Source organism: Canis lupus, chromosome 29 (assembly GCF_048164855.1).
Source record: "Canis lupus baileyi chromosome 29, mCanLup2.hap1, whole genome shotgun sequence".
NCBI lineage: Eukaryota > Metazoa > Chordata > Mammalia > Carnivora > Canidae > Canis > Canis lupus.
In genome coordinates, this window is record NC_132866.1 from 13,010,448 (window position 1) to 13,029,705 (window position 19,258).

A 19,258-nucleotide genomic window follows, 5' to 3' on the forward strand; every position below is an offset into this window, starting at 1 on the left:
TCCTGAAAGCACCAGGCTCTGGCGATATAATTTTGCTGTCGTCCTCACTCTGCCTCTCTGGCCTCCAGCATAGTATGAGTCTCTGCCAAATTTAGGCCTCCCAGTTTGCCACAGAATGGCCATGGTAACCACAAAACATATATGGAAGCCAGGAGAGGGACTGAGGTCTCATTAGGGGGTTGCCTGTGGCTGCTTCTGGAGTGAGGATCCCAGGTAGCCCCGGAGCTGGATCAGCCATGTCCCTGACACTGCTCCTGGGTTGACCTTGAGAGGATGGTCTCTGCTCTCCAGGAAATCAGGGCTCCTGCCCCTCAGCTGGCGCTAGGAGAGGCACTGGGCTTTCAGCTAGGTGCTTGAATCCTTCGTGGTAAGGGCTGCAGGGCTGTACTACTCAAAGTGTGGTCCGCGGACCAACAGCAGCAGTATCGCCAAGGATGTGGGTAGACATGAAGGATCTTGAGCCTCCAGCCAGATCTACTGAACAGCCCCTGCATTCATTTTAATGAGATCCTCAGGGAAAATGTGCACACAGGGAAGTTTGAGGAGCTCTGTAGTATAAGATGATTTACAAACATTAAAGCACTTCTCACTTCTTCAAAATTTCTGCTGTCAAGGTAGACCAATTAAATCAGAACCTCTGGGGGTGGTGCCCAGGCATGGAGAGGTTTCAAAGCTCCCTCTGGTGATTTCCAGAGGCAGCCTCGGTCAAGAGCCACTGCTTGAGTGTGACCTGCCCCTCTTTTCTAAATCAAACCCACACTGGCCATTTCTAGATATTGGTTGGCAAACCGATACCATTTCATGGCAAAGAACACACAGATCTTTTACTAAAAGAGGAAAATAAAAGCAACAGAATGAGCTTTTCATAAAAACTCATGTCATTGAAAGGATTGGCTTTTATTCTAAAATTATGTCTTTCCTATTATCATTTTTCATCGTTTAAAATGTTCTTTCTTTTATGAAATATTAGAAAAGATAAACATTGTTACAAAATAAAAAGCTACTAACCCTACCTTGGTGCCTTGAATTTTTTTTCAGTCCAAAAGCCTAAGAATCACAGCTCTGGAAAATTGACTTAAATATTTCATTGGATACACTCGCCACCTCTCACTCCCTACTTCCTTAAATTAAAGCCAAAATTGCCTCACTCAGTAAGGTACTACATCATGAGTCAGAACTCAGGAAATGATTCCAGCCTTATAAATATGCATCTTGGTAAAAGGCAGATAGACATCAAGTCAGGCTAAATAACGGAAGGTGTCCGTTACATAACATGTTGAATTTTTTTGAACAAATGGTGATATTAAAAGTAATGACTCAAACTGGTCATCTACAAAGGAGTTTCTTGGAAATATGCTGGACCTGTGGCTCTCAAATTTTAGCATGGCTCAGAATCACCTGGAGCATATGTTAAAGTCTAGGTTACTGGTTTTACCCCTAGAGTATTTGATTCAGTAGGTCTAGAGTGGAGCCTGAGAAATTTGCATTTCTAACAAGTTCCCTGGTCAAGTTCCTTGCCCAGGGAACCACACTTTGAGAACCCCTGCCCTAGCTAGAGAAAATGTGAGTCACAAAGATTAAAAAAATTGTGATATATTAGTTATAGAGTTATATTAGTCATATATTAACATATATTAATTATTGCATATAGTTACTATATAGTTTTATATATATTAGTTTGTCTATGCAGCAAGAATGCCATTTGAAGGTAATGATTTGCAGTGATCTTATAAAATGATTTTTTATAAGCAGCATCATTATAGCCCCAAACTAAAATCTCTGGTGTCGGAGCCAGGTGAATTATTCCATAGACCAGGGTCTGGTTCCAGGCCTGACCTTCACATGTGACTGTGTCTTCCCGCACGTCCCTCCCCCTCTCCATTTGGACCTCTGATTTATAGAACAACTCTAATAAGATGCAATCTTCCCAAAGGTTGGCTCCCTTCCCATCCCGCTGTCCAGTGCTGACAACAAACCCACTGAATTTAGTGCAAGTGGGAAAAACCCCCCACGCTGCCCCACCCTGGGGTGCACCTGCAACCCACCGGACAGCCCACCAGCCTCCAAACAGGTCTCAGAAAAATTAGGCTATCTTTCATTAGCTATCTATCATGTGGCCTCCACCAGGCTGCAGGATATGAGGGCCATTTAATTAGGCCCTGCACCACTCTCTGGTGTGAAAAGGCTCTCCGACGCTTTGATTCCCCACTGCTACGCAGCAGGAAGTTGTTGGCGATAATTGACATAGGATTTCCTTGTTAACCAGCAGCAGACATGCCGGATTAAAGCGACAGAGATCTCGAGAAGAAAGTGAAAGAGATAAGAAGCTCGGGAAGACTTCTGCTTATTTGGCACTTGAGGACCAGGAGGAAACAGCAATCACCCACTCAAGTGGTGACTCCCAGAGTGGAAGGGCGTCCCCTTATCAGACCCATTTCAGCTTGGCTGATCAAAGATTGACTCCCCGTAAAATCACATAGGCCTGGGGTTTGTTAGTTTATTAAGCGGCAGGTTTTAGGAATTATCACAGGTTTAAAGATGGATTGCAGTTTATGTGAAGGGGGAGAGGATTATCGGGTTTTCATCTTAACAATTATAAAATATCACAGCTGAAAGCTTGCTTGCAAATGACATAATTTTCCACTACCGACTAAACAGGTCATTGTGAGGCTGCATGTAAGCGTTCTCTGGCGAGGCAGGAAATGCAGGCAAATTAACTCCGGAGAGGAACGAGGATGAGGGGCCTCCAGACGCCTTGTTCCACTTGGGAAGCTGGTGCGATCCCATTTTTGCCCTGTGCGGTTCCATAGGTAATTATATTTAATTTCTTACTGGGGCCGTTTAGGTCGGCTTGCATTCAAAGAGAGGGACAAGAGAAGCGGCCCACTGAGATGGTTCTTAAAAAGCCGTTGTGATAAATGATACCGAAATAGATCCACATGAGCCGAGTGAAATGAAATGTCTACTTTGGAGTAGAGACAATTATTGTATATCACTTAATAACTTAACCTTACAAGAGCACATGTGGCATTAATAAAGGGCTGGGAGCTGCAAAAAGCATGTTAGGGGACTTCCTTTTGACAACTCTATTCAAGTCCTGGAATAGCCGAGAGAGGCAGGTTTGCCAGTCTGTTCGCCTGCGTACTTGACCATGGATCCATGCTTCCGGTTAAATATCTAACCACAAGGGCTTGCATCCTTGATGATTTTTAAAAATAATTTATGGAGTTTGGGGGGTTTGCTTTCATCACCAAAGAAATCTGTATTGAAGGCAGAAAATTTAGGAAATATGGGAAAATACCAAGAATGAATAAGAATAATCCACCACCACCCCCCAACACACACACAATGATTGGGAAGCACTGGTAAAGCACTATAGGCTTTGTTGTTACCTATACACAAATATGTAATGTTTCATAGAACATGACTCACTGCTGTGTTTCTAAAAACGCACAATTTATGTAACAATGAGCCGTGATTGTTTCCCTATAGTTAGTAAATAGTTTTGAAGGTATGGTCTTGGATTGTGGCATTATGTATGATAATATCATTGATTTAGATAATCCCCAATAGTTGGACATTTAGATTGTCATCGATTCTTTTGCTATTAGAAACAAAGCTGAAATGACCAGCCTTGAACATAAATCTTTGCGTGCTTTTCTGCTTTCTTCGAAGAACTGGAAATAGACTCTCAGGCTCAAAGGGCAGGGACATTTTTAAGGACACTGCTACCTACGCAAATTTGCAGATCTTCAACATAGCTTGAAAATAATGTGCCTGGTGTTGAAGTCAGAAGCATTTTGTGTCCTCCACCCTGGACTGAGCGCAAATGACCGCAGCTATGTCACGGAGAGATCTGTCGCTCTGTCTGCATCACTTGTGTTCTTTCGTTCTGATCTGACCTTTCGCCATGAAGCTCTGTGACAGACTCTGACGATAAACAGAGACTCGGGAATCAAGTTAATGGGGCCAAACTCTGAAGATAATCATGTCAATGTTAACGACTTAAACATGGAACACATCTTTTATCCAAGAAGTTCAAGTTCCTCTAAGAGCACCAATTCATTATCATTCACAAGTGCAAACGGAATTAGTTGAGAAAACCACAAAAACAAAAACCTTAAAAGAAAACCGAAAGAGAGGAGGGAGGAGCAGCTGATTCTGGACCGAATTTTTAACAAAATAACCCTCAGTGCCTGGTCTCACATAGAGAAAATGCTTTTTTCCTTTTCTTTTTAATTTTTCTTACTTTAAAAAAAAATTGCTGCAAAAAGGCTGGGGCCAGTCAGCCAGCAAGTGTGGCTATTTTGAAAACAAGAAAACAAACAACATCTCTGCTTTCTGTGTCCTTAACATGAGTCTCTTTCAAGTGGGGTTTCAAATGTAAGAGTCTGGTTGTTCCTCCTCTGAGGGATGTTTAATGCACAGATGATTGAGATGGTCGGGGACTTTATATTGTTCCTGAATGAAACTGGTCTGCATATGCACAAGTTCATGCTACTTCAGGAATTTTCTGCGCAATTTATTCATGAAGAAGGTGCAAAAAAGATGCGCTTACTTGGCCTATAGCTTTGCAAAATAGATGTATCTGTAAAAAAAAAAAAAAAGATGCTCTTTTCTATGTATATCTCTCTATGAATGATAATCTTTTCTATGTATTTTCTATCAAAAACTCTTAATTGATCCATAGTCCTTAAAATATATATTTATCTATGAAATTATTTTTTTAAAACTCCATGAAGACGTTGTCCATCTGATAAGATGACATTACGAGCAGTACTGAACCGCCCATTATCATAGTGAAGCCACCACCGTTTCTCTCTCTGTGAGCAAAGATAGGAAATGGTTGCTCACCTCCTGGCACCACAGACTAAAACTCACTATACTGAAATCACATCGAGTCCAAACATAAGGGGCTGTGTGCCAGAAATTAACCTGGTTTTGCCTGGGGAAAAATAAACTAGTATAAATCCATTTATCCCAAATTTAATTTTCTTCCTCTTTTTATTTTGGGTAATCTCTAATTGTTTTATAAGGCAAAATACAATGAAGTCATTATCCACCGTGAAACCTGCTGAACTGAGGCATTACCAAATTTTGCTGTTATAGCGGTAACCCTGACATTCAACGCTTTGACCCATCTGAAGGGCTGAAGAGTAACCAGCCTCCTCGTCCCTCCATCCTGCTGATGGAACAGACTTAGAAATCACTTCAGCAGCTAGGGCTGCTTTGCTCAGAGAAACATCTGTCCAGGGGAGGCAGGAAATATCGCTAACTGAAATTAAAAGCTGCAAGAACATCGCCTTCTCAATCTGGTGAGCTTTGGGAATGATGGTCCCTGGGACCCCTTGTAATTTAGGGTGCAGAAATCAGAGACAAATGGATCTTGTAATAGTTTTCTCATTACCATCTTGGGAAATTTCCAGCAAAGGTTTGGGAAAATAATGCAATGTCCCTGATGCTAGTAATATAGTCTCACTCGTAATTCCAGCTTCCACAGCCCCGTGGACTTAAATGAAAAACAAATTTCTCAGCTCGAGCTTAGAAAGGCTCTCTGTGAAAGATAGCCACAGAGAAGGTCGGAGAGCTCTTGCCAAATAGCAATGGTCAATTCTGCTTTTCAAATAGAGAAGAGTTTGTACTTCCATCTTATACACAAGAAAACCCCAATTTTCAGCCTCTTCTGATTTTCCTTTGGGGCCCAACAAAGCAATATTTGTTTTAAAAATCCTTTCATCGAGGAAGGGCCTAAGGATTGCTTTTATTTTGTTCTTGAGTTTCACATCCTTCATCCATGAGATAAGGGGCATTTTGTTACGTATCGATGCATATATATCATCTGATATATACAATATAGTGTTGTAATAATGTGTTATAATGATAATATGTATAGCAAAAGAAGAACAAAAAAGGTGGTGCACACATGGGCGTTTTAAAAATTGCAATTTCTAGAGAAGTTGCCTTGTGTGAAGATTCCACTGTAAGGTACTTCCCCTACAGACCAAGCCAAGACCGCTTTCTGGAAGGGGAGCTGATTTCTTCACACCCGTGATGAGAGTCACTCACGTACAGCAAGGGCTTCCTGTGTTGTGTCAGGCATGGTTTTAAGCATTTTACATGTATGATCTCGGTTTTGGTTTGGGTTGTTTTGTCTTGTTTGGTTTGTGAGCTCGTTTTCTCCTCACACCACCCTCTGTTGGAAAACAAATTTCCCAAACTGGAAATCTTCATTATTTCATGAAATGGGCATGAAATGTCGATCGTTTGTCAGGCACCAAGTGGAGTGTTGAGGACTTAAAAGGAGACCCTGGACTCCAGACATACAGACAAATAAGGACAGTGGCGCATCTTGGGAAGGAGGCAGGGTGCAGAGTGGTTAGTGCGCGGGCTTCGGGCTCAGAGGGACTGGATGTGAAGGCTGGGCTCGATCGCTTACCACCCACCAAGTGTCCCCAGGCCAGCTGTGTGGCTTCTTGAGCCACGGTTGTCTATTGCAGAAAGTGACCAGAATAATTTTGATTCCATAGATTGTTGGGAGAATTAGAATATATCAACCGAGCAAGCACATCATACAGCTGGCATCCAGTATATACTAAGTAAATGATCCTATCTACTTGTTACCATTATTATTAATTTTTATTATTACTATTTCGGTTCACGCTATAACAATTTAGTAAAATATTATGGAATTACAAAAAAAAGATTCAGAACGAGAAGTTTTCACCTCTAACATCAATCTCAGTCCTCACAGATTTCACCAGATTTGCCAGGGGTTCCCAAGGATCGTCTGCTGATAAGTGATAATAGCTTCTTTAGTCTGTGGAGAAAGCACCTCGAGGCTGTTTCTTCTAGAAAGGAATACCTACTTTCTGAGATTATGTTCTTGTAAAATGTTTATATTATTTAAAATCGTATGTGTGTGGGAAAACGTCCTTTCTTTATAGGATGATGGAGACCATGCGTAACATTTGTAGAGTTTATATTTAAGAGTCTATTTGGCAAAATTAATTTAATCTGGCAATTCTTTGTATATCTTCCCTCATCAATTTTTAAAAATATTGTTTTTGTTGCTTCATGAAGTTTTGTGGCTTCATGAAGTCTGGGAATCCCTAGATTACACATATTCTTTTAAGCAAAAGCAAAAGTCAATTTTCTTCCTAGAAAAACTGTGGGTTTGTTTTTGTTTTTGTTTTTGTTTTAATATTTGTTTTCATTTTTTTTTTTGTAGCAAATGGGACTTTTGTAGTGCCTTTTTTGGTGCCAATGGTCTTTTGAATAAAAGACTCATTTTTTTTTTTTTTAAGACTCATTTTTCTAAGTGATGCATCTGCTTTTAATGTCTTAAATGCTAGGATAGGACAGACATATCTTTCTGATCTGGGTTTTCTTAAATAGCCAGAAGTCTTCATGGTAAAGACAGCAACCATCTAATAGAGAAATAACTCTAAGACTGAGAGCCCTGGCTGCACGACGTGGCCTTCCTGACAACCTATAAATGGACCATATTGATGAAGTGAACAGGACTCTCTCTGGTCATTTTCAACTAGAAACTAATAACCCCCGTCATGATATCAGGCATACAACCTCGGTTAAAACTAGGTTCATCAAATAAATCACTCAGGAATTTCTCTATTTCTTTCTCCGGACACATTGCACATCTGCTCAATGAAAGGAGGAACGAAGCAATATTTCTTTGATCAGGATTTTTTTTTAATATCCTTGTATCTGTCCCTTGGGATGCTATCTTTTCAAGTGGGTGCAGATAGTACATCGCTTTCTAATGAATGTAGAGAATTTATGAATTTAAGCTATAAAACCAAGTATGAGGGATTTTAGTTTATCTCAATCTATATTTTACATTGTCATGAGAAAATAAGGGGACCACAAAGCTGTATTGTGCCCGGTTCACTAAATCTCCTGATCTCTCATGACCTTTCCAATGTGTTCCATTTGTGACCACATGTGTGTGGGGGGGTACAAACAGATGATCGCTTTGTATGTTTCCCCGATATGCCTAAATACATGTAACACTTTTCAGACCCTCTGGCCGTGGACAGTAAAGAGCTTGGCTGAAGCGTCGGCCGTCAGCCACAGCCAATCTTGTCATGTTAACATCTTACTGACTCTGTTAATACTTTCTAGGTATTTGGATGAATTTTGAAATTTGTAAAATGGACATGGTTGCCATCCTGTGTCCTGAGGATCTTAACAGCCCTAGGTCTGCTCCCTGTGTCTTAAGGAATGATGGATATTGTTATTATCACGAGTATGTCTTCTTCTGTTCGTAGGATAGAAAATAGTAGACGTTGTCTGAAAGGAAAGCTAAGCTTTCCTGAATGTGGGAGAGAAAGTGGGTGATAAGGCCGGGTCTTGAGTTTGCTGGCCCCTTCTGCTGATATTGAAAAGAAAGTAGGGGACACCTGGGTGGCTCAGCGGTAGAGCATCTGCCTTTGGCTTGGGTCATGATCCCAGGGTCTGGGGATCAAGTCCCACCTTGGGCTCCCTGCTAGGAGCCTGCTTCTCTCTCTGCCTGTGTCTCTGCCTCTCTCTGTGTCTCTCATGAATAAATAGATAAAATCTTAAAAAAAAAAAAAAGAGTTTGGTAGAGAGCATGCAGGACTGGGATCCAGGGGACCCACACTCAGATCTGCCACCTGCCAGCTGGGTGACAAGATTATGGAAATTTTGAGCTCCTCTTTGGTGAATCTGAGATAACAGATCTCGTAGAATTATGTGGAGAATAAGATGAGTTAAGGTTTTAAAAGCATTTGGCATCTGGCCTGCTACCTGGTAAGTGCTCAATGACTCTAAGTTCCTCGTCTTTTCCAGAGTTCAAAGAAACCCAACCTTGCAAGCTGTGTGATCCTGAGCAAGTTGCTAAGCCTCTCTGACCTTCTGCTTCCCCCTCTTAAGACAGACCATTGTAAAATGTCCTGTAGGGTGGTTGTGATTCAGATGATGGGTGGAAGCACCTAGAACAGGGCCTGAGCTACAGTTTGTTATTTACTGTTATGTATGACTCTTACTTTTACAATTGTAGTGTTGTTTCTATTTTGAGCACTAATATTTTTCCTCCTCTCGCTTCTTTTTCCTGGGCCTCTGTTCGTTCCTTCAACTGGCAGATGAAGGGGTTAAACCAGATAAGGCTTCCATCCCTTCTAACTCTGAACTGTGATGACGTGATGTGTGAAACGACATTTGTAAGAGCCTTTTACCATCTATGAGTTGTTAGATAACCTAAGATGGAAGTTTTATGGTCTACATTTCCTACCGATGCTTTCACCTCAAAAGAATAGCCATTATCACTGATTGAGTGCTTCCTGTGGGCCTACCATCCTTATTTTTTTAAAAATAATCTTTTTTAGTTTGGAATAATTATCGATATACAGAAAAGTTGCAAAGAGAGTACAAAGTTCCTATGGACCCATCAGCAGGTGGCGGTTCCAGCGAATATTATAATCTTTCTTTACCATGACACGCACGAAGATGCCAACGTTGATTTATTGCTATTAACTAAACTCTAGACTTTATTTGGAATCATGTATCCCATGAATGTCCTTGTTTTTTATCTGTTCCAGAAAAACAGTGACCATTTCTCAGTCTTTTCTTGTTTTTCACAACTTTGACGGTTTTGAGAAGTACTAGCCAGGTGTTTTATAGAATGTCTCGCAATTTGGGTTTGTCTGATATTTTTCTCATGATTAGACTTTTTGGGGAAAAGAACTCTACAGAGGTGAAGTGCCCCACCACCAACATCGTGTCATATGGTATTCATGTGACATCATGAGTGATGGTACCTGGCGTACTTTTCAAGCGGTAGGCCACTGCCTGGATCTACCAGAGGTTGCCCATTCCTCCAGTTGAGGGATGCGTGATCTGTTTTCAGCCTTGGTAATTATGAATAAAGCCTCAATAAACATTCCCCTAAGGTTTTTGTGTAAACATAAGCTTTTCTTTCACTTGAGTAAATAACTAAGAGTGGGCTTGTTGAGCCTTATGACAAGTGTATGTTTAATTTAATAAGAAACTTCCAAACTATTTTCCAAAGTGGCTGTATCATTTTGGAGCCTACTGGCAGCATCTGAAAGCTGTTTTTCCATATCTCTGCAAACACTTGGTGTTGTCAGAATTGTTTTTTGTTTGTTTGTTTTTGTTTTTTAACTTTTTTATTGGAGTTCAATTTGCCAACAGATAGCATAACACCCAGTGCTCATCCTGCCAAGTGCCCCCCTCATTGCCCATCACCCAGTCATCCCAACCCCCCACCCACTTCCCCTTCCACTACCATGTTCATTCCCCAGAGTTAGGTTTTCTTTAATTTTCACCATTCAGATAAGTGTGCTATGATGTCTAAATTATAGTGTTAATGTTCATTCTCTAATGCCTGATTGTGAACATCTTTTATAAACTTTTTTGCACTGTGTATCTTCTTTGGTGAAACTTTTATTCAAATATTTTGCCCATTTTTTGAGAATTGGGTTTTTCTTTACTCATTATCTTGGCTTGAGAGTTCCTTACATGAATTCTGGATGCAAGTCTTTAATCCAATGTAGGATGTGCAACTATTTTTTTCCTAATTTGTGGTGGGTTTTCATTTATTTATTTTTCTTATTTTCTTAGCTGTCTTGTAAAGAACAGAGGTTCTAAATTGAGATGAGGTCAAATGTATCAATTATTTTTTTTCTTTCATGGGTCATGTTTTGGTGTTGAAATATTTGCCACCCAATGTCACAAAGATGTTTTTATGATTTCTTCTACAAGTCTTACAGCTTCATATTTTGTATTTTATCTATGATTCATTTTGAGTTGATTTTTACATAGAGCATGAGGTATGGATTGAGGTTAACTTTCGGTAAGTAGATATTGAATTCTCCCAGCACCACTCACTGAAGAGACCATCTTCTCTGCATTGAATTACTTTTACACCTTTGTCAAAAATCAATTGAGCCTCTATGTGTGTGTGTCTTCCTATATTCTCTGTTCTGTTCCATCGATCTCTATCTCTGTCTTTTCTTTCTTGTTGTTTTTGTTTTGCCTTGCACTTAGGCCAGCCTTACCCATCCCTAAACAAGACAGTTTCCACTCATAAGCCAGAGCCTACATGGCAGCCCCTCTACTGTCACTGTTGGCCAAGAAGAAATTAGTCCAAGGTTGATTTATGCTAAGCAATCTCATCACTGAAGTTCCACAAAGACATTGATTTTTATTTTTTTTATTTATTTTTTATTTTTTATTTTTTAAGGACATTGATTTTTAAAATAAATAAATAAAGTACAGTGTTTTTGAGAAAGTAATCCCATGGTGGAAAAGGCTCGAAAGGGGGTATAGGCCCAGAGTGGGGTCCGGAGTGTCCATTTGTCTGACGTGCCTTCCTTGGCCCTCTGACCACCCCAAAAGTAGAGGCCACACACTCTCTACAATAAAACATGTGCAACGGCCATGACCCTACAAGGGTTCATAGTGATAGCCATACGCTTCCTTTTTTAAAAATCAAGAGCGAGCTTTGAGCAGAGCTTTGCAAAGATGGGGTGTTGGAAAAAGTACTGTCAAGGACCTCAAAAAAAGAGGTTAAGTATTCAAAACTGAATCGTTATAGAATTCAGAAAATTGGGCCCTTTAAATTTAAAAATTGTGACCTATCACTAAGAGTCTCTTATGGTTTGTTAAAAATAGATAGATAGATAGATAGATAGATAGATAGATAGATAGACAGATATTTGATCAACATAAATTTTTTAAATCTGGCTAGACTATGTATAGAAGCATTTGAATTCATTATACATTTACATTTTTAAAGTAAGATTTCTGGGTGTTTTTCTTTCTTTCCACCACAAAGGTACTGTTCTACAACTTAACAAAAACACCATATTCATATGTTTTTCATGCAGGGCACCTGCACCAGATAACTTCAAGAAGGCAATTTACAACAATAATAATCTCAGACCACAAACTCCAGAGTGTGGTGAAGAGATTTTGCCCAAATGAGCTCATTCTAAGAGTAAAATCTCACCTTATCCAAGGAAATAACAATTTTTTAAAAATAAGCATTCAAACCTCTCTGATTTGAACTGATGTTAAAGAGAGATACATTTTATCTGTTCACGTTTAAAAGAGCCGCATTATGACATCTCTGCCTCACATGGATTTGCCGAGATTGTAAGCACTGAGCGTGTTTTCTGAAATTTAAGTATTTTTAGTAAGAACCTGATATGACCCGGCTGAGCTGAAAGACACCTGTTAGGCCTGTCCCCCAACACCGGAATGACAAAGGAGGTCTGCCAAACACAGAGGGCCTTGAATTAGTCCAACAGAACACACCTTTGTAGGGGCCCTCAGGGATTCTGGCTTAATGAATCAAAAGGAGTGATTTATAATTAGCCCACCAATTGTGCCTGAATGGGTGCTTCTAAAGTGATAGAAATTTTCTGCTTGGAAAAGCTATTTTTCTGTAGACAAAAGGAAAAGGGGTGGGAAATGTCTAGTTCTTAAGAACCTACTATGTGTTCCACTTATTGCATTCATGACCACATCGCAGCCTCACAGAACTGCCCAGAAGCAGGTAGTAAATTCCAAATGGGTGGGGCTCAAAATGAGTTTGCTATATTTTTATTTCTCCTAGAAAAAAAAAATGACCGCATTCCCTAGAAATTGTACCTGCCTCCTACAGTCATTACAACCCATAGAAAGCGCTGCTTAAATGTTTCATTAGCAGACACACCCAGGAATGTAAGCATTGTGAGTCTCCTTGCAAGTTAGGTGACCCATTTGTCTGGCACCCAGGCCCCCCACCTCCTCAGACCCCTAGCCCCTCTGATGGGTGAGATCAGATGTTTTCATGATATTGCTACTAAGGTCTGGCCCAATGGCCTTAACATCCCACAAATTTACCAGTGTGTCCTGAAAAGCCAGAGAGAGAGACAGAGACTGGCAAAACTGTTCACCTCCCCCCTGCCAAGACCGCCCCCCCTGCACCTCACCCCCCACCCTGAGTGAGATACAAACCCACTGCCGTGGCCTCTAAGGCCTCTGGTAAACCTTTCCTCTTTCTCCCTTGCCCCTGCCCTCCGCACACCTTACCCCGCCACTCCCCAGCACAGGGACTCCTTCCCTGCCCCTGCTCCTGGGTGCAACCCTCTCCTGCCGCTACACTTGGTCCTTCTTATCTTTCAGCTGTTGGTTTAAATGTCACTTTGCCCTAAGAGCCCTCCTGTGACTTTCAGGCAGGGGGCCCTCCCATTATGTTCCGTTTCACACCCTGCTGCCTCCCTGGCAGCGGTGAAGTCCTATCCGCAATCACGCAGTTATATGTTTGCATACTTGGTTGTTTTCTTGTGGGTGGTTTTTTTTTTTTTTTTTTTTTTTTTTTTTTTGTCTGTGCCCCTCTAGTTAGAATCCTCTGTGGGGGCAGGATCGGATCATCATCCCCTTTAATCCCCAGGGTATTTTCATTTCCTAGGGCACCTGGCACAGAGCAGACACCCAATGTTTGCCGGATGGGTGAAAAGGAGACCTAGGGTGCTGAGGTTGCTGGGCACAGGGTGAACTGCCAGCCCCCGAGCACAGCTCCGCTGTCTCTGGGAGTCTCAGTGCTGCTCTTCGTGGTGTGATGGCGAATCCTTTCAAGCTGGTTCATGTCATCCCCTTGCATCACTGCAGGCTCCGGCCACCAGCCCCCCCCCCCCCTCCCCGGCTGTGACAAAAGCCCAGGTGTAGCCCCTATAGACACCACTGTCTACCTCTTGGATCTAGGGAGCTCTGTGTGCAACCAGAGGCCCCTGGGCCTTTCCATCCTCTCCCCACCATCAGGTGGCTAACCGTGGGGTTAGCTACATGGGAGGAGCACCATGCCTGCTGCCTGGCCAGGGTGCCGAGGGTGGATGGGGTAGAGGCCTGTTGGGACTCTTAGACAATCCAGGCAAAAAAGGGGAAGGGCAGCTTCCAGGAGGAAAAGGAATCAGCAAGAAAAGGAGGAGGAGGAGGAGGAGGAGGAGGAGGAGAGGAGGGAGGAGCAGGGAGGAGGGAGAGGAAGCCAGGAGCTCCTGCTCCGAGAGCTTCCTATGTGCAATGCACTGCGCCAGCAAAGGACGGACATATCTCTCACTTGTACTCCTCAATCTTCTATGAGTTTAGAGGACATTGAGGCTGACAGAAATGAGATAGTGTGCCTGGAGTCACACAGCCACAAAGCGGCAGAGCTGAGAGCAGATTTGCTTAAGAAAATGCATTTTTTTAAACCAAATCCCTCTTGGCTGAGATGCTGGCATTCTTTTGCATACCACACACCATTCCTCTTAGCTCTGCTCCCTTACACACTGCCTTTTATGGTGCACCATCCGCCCTACGATTCCAGAGGGTAGTGAAAGAGAAGGCGAAATAGTGCTGTTGGGTGAGGAGGAAGGGGGAGCTGGCTGGCTTCTTCCTGTGGTGACTGGACCTCTCTGCTCCTGCCATGCACGGCACTGGTTGCAGAAACGCTGATGGTGAACGATGATGATGATGATGATAGCAGCTTGATTTAGTGAGTGTTTACTGTGAGCCACGTCCTAGAAGTGAGGACTCCTAGTATTGGGCCTGTTTTATAGATGCAGAAACCGATGGAAGGGCGAATTACACAGATAAAAAGCTAAGAAGGCTTAAGGGCTGGCTCATCTCCCCACAGTAGGAGCCCATAATGTCCAAAGGAAGATCTACGATACTTAAAATTGTTATTGTCCAAATGTCACCTTACATTTGACATGGAGCCTCCAAAGCGTGGTGTCCAGGAGCCAGTTATCCCAGGCCAGCCCTGGATCCCATGCAACCACTGGAAACAACCTGTCCCAAACCCGCTATCCTGTAGGAACCAACTCAACAGCCATCTGTTCCTAGAAGATTTCCCAGAGGCTCCCCCCCGCCTTGGAAGGAATTCTTCCTTCCTTGGAGCCCACAACTGGTGGTGAGATGTTCCATCCTACTCGTGCTTCTCTGTCACCTCCTACTGCAGCCCACAGTCTGGTTGAGGGCAGAGACCATGTTATCTTAACTTTGATACCCAGCAGGTGCAAAGAGAGTACCTCTGTGTGGGTTGAGCTAAGGAATGGATTGAGGCATGGACCCCATTGCAGAGACAGTGGCTACCACTTTGCTGCCCAGGAGTGCAAAGCTGATGGTAAATAGCATCTGAGCATGGGTGGGCAGGCCAACACAGTCTGTCCCCTTGCTCCGCAGGCTGCTTGTTTCTTCCTTCCGTGGTATATGGGTTTTCCATCTGACAAAGCTAGACTTGGATTCCATTCTGACCCTTCTTGGCTAATTAATCTTGGACAGGTTATCGGATTTCTGCTTGTCAGTTTCCTTGTCTGGGAAAATAGGTACAGGGTACTTAGAGGTGTGGTGGGGATTGAGTAAGGCTGTGTACATGAGCAAGAATATCTCTGGCCTTGTAGAATTTAGCCAGAACTTAGTTGGTGGTATTTGCATATAAAGCCATGCCAGCTACCTCTTGCCAGGAAAACCTGATGGACTGGGTGGCCACCCCCTATCAGGCATCTTGATCCAATGTACAGAGCTCCCCACATGCTGCATGGCCCACAGCAATGTCTGCCATCACCTCCTCACTTGTAAGGCCTGTATTGTTCAGGCTTTGCCTCCCAGACCAGAAGTGAAGGCTGCCCATTCCTTCAGCAGCCAACCTGCCCAGCCCCAGCTTGCAGCTGCATGAGTTGGATGAGGGGGCGGCCACCAAGTGACTCACCTATGGGACCTGCCCTGGGGAATTCCCAAGCCTGAATTCCTGGCTGACCCCTTTTTGGGATCGGGGGCTGGGAATCGGGCTGCCTGGCAAATCAAACCAGACTGAGGCTGAGGAGGAAGTAGAACTGGGTTACTTTTGTCACCATCACCAGTAAATCATACGTGTCCCAGATGTGAAGGCGATCTGGCTGTGACATCTGTCACCCTGTTGATCACCAGGGCTGATCCGGTTGACCTGGCTGGCTGGGCAGATGTCCCCTTCCTCCTCACAACTACATGTGCATCCCTCCCGAAGCTTCGCACTCGGTAGAAGAGGATGACCTTCCCTGGCAGAGGAGGACCATTCTTTGGTCAAGGGTATCCGAGTGGCTGCACTCCCCTGCTAGGACCCCCAAACAAGCTCTCAAGGTCCATTTGTAGGAGAAAACGGAGGGTAGTCAAGCTTCCAAGACCCAAGACACATCCAAAATGAGGCGCTGCATGTGGCTGCTTTCTTATAAGTAAATAAATAATGATTCATGTCCTGAATGTCTCTATCAACTTCTGCTTCATGCCAAGTGACAAGTAACCACCAGGAAAAGGGAGAGGGAGCAAGTAAAGGATGACAGTCATGGAACCAGGTGGGAATGATTTAACTAACAGGGTGGGGATGAGGCGAGGTGTCAGCAATGCTTCGGGAGGAGGGTGCTCTGGGTTCCTTTCTGGCCCTGTTTTCATCAACAGCCAATTCCTGCACAGACAGCAAGAAGGAGCACCGAGCCCTTGATTGTTCCAACCTCCTGACCACAGCGTTTTGCTTGGATTAAAGGCAAGGGGTCTGGAGTCAGGCACACCCAGGATGGAATCCCTGCTCTCCACTTACTACTTCTGGAATGTGGGCTGAGTGCCTTGGCTTCTCTGAGCACCAGCGCTGTCACTTACAGAATTAGGATACATGGCCACCTGCCACCCTGCTCTGCGAGGTGCATGCAGGTAACGTGCCGGCACATAATAAATGCTCAAGAAATGTAAGCTATTTTGATTAGAAGTAGCAAGCTGGCCTTTTAAAGCTCTAAACAGATCAAGCTGGAGTCAACCAGTGGACTTCCACCAGCGAGGCCTGCCGAGCCCCAGGATGGGGAGACACAGCCAAAAGAACAGACAGGAAGATTCCTGCATCTTCCAGGGGTGTGGGTGAGAATGGCTGATGGAGGCCAGATTTACACTGATGGAGTAGGGGGAAGCCAAGAAGGGGGAAGACAAGGAGCTTCGGGAAGAAAACTGCAGTGAGTTGGGGGAAGTACGTTGTGCGGAGACAGAAGTGGACAGATGAAGTGTGATAAGAAGATTATGGGCTGCTGAGAGAGGACATGGGGGGCCGGTGGGAGGCGGTATTGAAGGGGAGGTAAGAACTTTGCTGCGATAACCAGGTGGATCAAAGGTAATGAAGTGCGAAGGCGAGAGGGGATGTGTAGGGAGCAAGGGAAAGAAATCCGAGCTGTGCTGACCGGTGTGGCCCAACCAGGGGGCCAGAGAAGCAGGAGACAATGTCCTGCAAAGAGGCTGGGCATGCGCATGTACGTGCATGCATGCACAGATGAACCCATGCACTAGCACATGTGTTAGTAGTGTTCCTGTCCCTGCAGTTTTACTCAGCTAAAGGACCCAATAATTTCAGGGTTGGGAGAGCAATAGGTGCTATTGCAAATAGCAAACACCGGTGTTAGTAACATCACCAAATAACATCGTTACTACCCACTTCTGGGCTGGCCACTCTGCTGCAAGCCTTCAATTTACTGGCTGATCTCACTTCAACTTCAATAACAATCCAGTGGAGTTGGCACTATGATTTTCTCTATTTTAAAGATAGGAATCGGGCTCAGAGAGGTTAAGATACTTGCTCGAGGTCACACAGCTGTAAAAGGCAATACCAGATTATAGCATTTAGTCCCAGGTGACAAACATTTAGCCAGGAGTCCAAATTCTCTAGTTGGTATTTCCTAAAATGATTTCTTGGCTGGAAAGTAACCAGAGCTTGCAGAACACAAGAGGCCACCCGGTTGGCAAGGGTTTGCAAGTTAGGGCCAATGTTGTGCACGTTCCTGAGGGGTCCTGCAGGCTGAAAAAGTCCATCAGGCCCATGTTTCACACTGACATCCTCAAACTGTCCAGGGGGTAAGAGCAGCAGTCATGCCCAAGGCTGCTTTTCTGTCATTAAAAAGTGATGCCACACCAGCTTGCAGGCTGCCATCTTCCTGCCTTGGCAGCTACTGGCAATGTACATTTTTCCAAATGTAGTCATTATCTTGTGAAGTATAAGGCGAAAAAAAAAAACATAGTTTAACGATGCAATGCTGCTTTTTCTGAAAGGGCATCCAAGAAGGCCATTCTAGGACTTACTTTATTCTGACGGCTGTATAAGGAGCGATCCTAAGCCCTGTGTTAGACAGCAAGAAATTGTCTAAAGCAACCCTGGGAAAAGCAATCCCAGATTTCTCATCCTGATTCAAATGCTGATTGCACCTGCTGATGGTGGTGGGTCTTGTTTTCAAAATCTCTACCCTTCGTTTCCATCGGTGTCTGATATTTGGCCGGGGGCAGGACACACTTGTTTCTCTCGGGTGAGATGGGGCATGGATGGGCCACATCCCAAAACCACACTAATCACACCGCAGATGTCTGGCCACGGTTCACTGTGCTGAGCGCCCTACATGAAACATCTCATCCCACCCTTGTCTCCGTTATACGGATGAGGGGCTGTGTCCCATCACGCACATCTTCTCCCTTGGGCTCATGGTTATCCTCAGAGGTGACGAGCCAGAGAATATCATTTGGCAGGTTTTCAGGGCAGAGCTTTTGAGATACACTGAGTGTGGGTTTTAGGGTGTGGCCTTAGGAATAGGGAAAATAAAGATAACAAATTCACAGGGCCACTGAGGGGGTTCAACGAGATGGTCTATGTCAGGGCTCCCATCACAGAGCCCTGCACTTGGTTAACGAATGCTGCCCAATGACTAGTGTCATTGTAATTAGCTCCTAATGGTGGTTTTGGTGTGTTCTTTGCTAAAGCTGTATAATAAGCCCATGTGCAAATAGTATTAAGAGTCTGCTGGGGGACGCCTGGGTGGCTCAGTGGTTGAGTGTCTGCCTTCGGCCCAGGGTGTGATCCCAGAGTTCTGGGGTCGAGTCCCACATCAGGCTCCCCACAGGGAGCCTGCTTCTCCCTCTGCCTGTGTCTCTGCCTCTCTTTCTCTCTGTGTCTCCCATGAATAAATAAATAAATTAAATTAAATTTAAAAAAATAGTTAATTAAAAATAAATAAATTAATTAATTAAAAAAATTTAAAAGACTATGCTGGTATTTTGATTTTATTATGCTTGGGGATTGGGGGTGCAAAGGCCATGGGGTATTCCTTTAAAAGGGTCAATTCTGATCGAGGAGAAAGACTGGCAAATAGCTGTAAAACAAAGCCATGAGAGCGTTACAGACAGGAACCAGAGTCCGTGAGAGGGAAGGACTACTTCTACACTAGGCAGGTAGGGAAGA